At 35.4% G+C, this 1,496-nt stretch overlaps 1 long non-coding RNA gene across 1 annotated transcript; it reads left to right on the forward strand.

Annotated features, from left to right (window-relative positions):
- Positions 1-689: 689 nt before the first annotated feature.
- Positions 690-1,147, forward strand: LOC120216681. The gene is made up of 3 exons (XR_005525073.1): positions 690-810; positions 913-958; positions 1,060-1,147. It is a non-coding gene; the product is annotated as an uncharacterized LOC120216681 (long non-coding RNA).
- Positions 1,148-1,496: the final 349 nt, after the last annotated feature.

A 1,496-nucleotide genomic window follows, 5' to 3' on the forward strand; every position in this document is an offset into this window, starting at 1 on the left:
TTGTAGAGATAGTCGATGCCCATCAAGGATTTAAGCTGGTTACTAACAACATTACCACTCGAAAGTCGCGGACTCTAATGTGGGTGGTGAGTTGATTTCTGTTGGCTATGGTCTTATTGACAGTCTGTTCAATAGCTCAGTGGAGCATGACACCCACGAGCGATGTGAATGACACATATCAATAAGATACATTAAGAAGAATCTTAAACCTGCTTGCTTAGGTGTCACGGCCAACGTTATTATGCTGCCAAAACATAATTTATCTGCTTATGATCCTATCGTATTTTAGTATTTTATCTAGAATGAGCCAAATGAAGAAATTTTGATACAATGAAGCCTTATTTGGAATTTTGTGTCATTCTGTTTTGAATATAGATCAACGGTAATTTATGTTTCTTGTCGAAGTTTTTTTTTTTATCTTTATTAGTAGTATGTTTCTCATGTTTAATCAAACTAATACCAGCGTCTCACCTGTTCCTTTAAATTGCAGGTTGACTTCGTGACATTTTTTCTTAGTGCTATCCTTGATAATTTGACATCTACAATAGTCATGATTTCTTTGTTGAGGAAACTAGTACCTCATTCGGAATTCTGCAAGTATGTTATGCAACAGAGTCTTCTGTTTTGGTTCTGAGCATTGCGTGATATTAATATCTTGAAGCCGCATGTATGAATATACATTGCAATAGGCTTCTAGGAGCTGTCATCGTGATAGCAGCAAATGCTGGTAGTGCTTGGACTCCTATCGGTGATGTTACCACTACCATGCTATGGATACATGGTAAAATATCCACATTCCAAACTATGAAGGTGCTTTCGTAACTCTAACAAAGCACATTTAAATTAAATTTCTTTCATTTATGCTTTCATTTTTATCCCAACTTAATATAAGTTCGATGTCATTTCCAACAGGGTTTGTTTCTCTATCTGTTCTGCTGGCGCTTGTGTCTCTGACTAGGTATGTTTCTTGCACAAACAAGACAAGTTGGGAAAGTTTAGTTTTAAGATCCCACCTTTAACTTCATGAATACTGAGGATGTGTTCTATTTCCTTGTGCAGCGAAGTAAATGGGAAAGGACAAGCTTCTCCCAATGTTTTGGCATCCGAACAAATGGCTTCGAGAGGACAACTTGTTTTCTTTGTGGGTTTGTTATGATGCTTGTGATTTTGTTGTTCTTTAATGTTCTCTGACATGTCTTGACTAATTTGATTATGTTCCACCTTTCAGTAAGGCCACACAGTTCACTCAATGCTCCGGAAACTAGAATCGATGAGGGGAAAACTGTGGGATTGCCAACTATTTTGTGAAGGGTTTTCGGATTTGAGTATTGTTATACTTTTTGGTTGTTATGGCTCATATATTATTGTTTATTTTAGTTAATAATGTTGAACTACATTAATGTAAACTTTGATTTATTATTATATATTTCAAGTTTCTTGTTATGAATTTCAAGTTTGATGTTATGGATGTAAAGTTTATTGGATAATGTTTTATG

The sequence above is a fragment of the Hibiscus syriacus genome, unplaced genomic scaffold (genome assembly GCF_006381635.1).
Source record: "Hibiscus syriacus cultivar Baekdansim isolate YM2019G1 unplaced genomic scaffold, ASM638163v2 tig00110163_pilon, whole genome shotgun sequence".
Taxonomy (NCBI): domain Eukaryota; kingdom Viridiplantae; phylum Streptophyta; class Magnoliopsida; order Malvales; family Malvaceae; genus Hibiscus; species Hibiscus syriacus.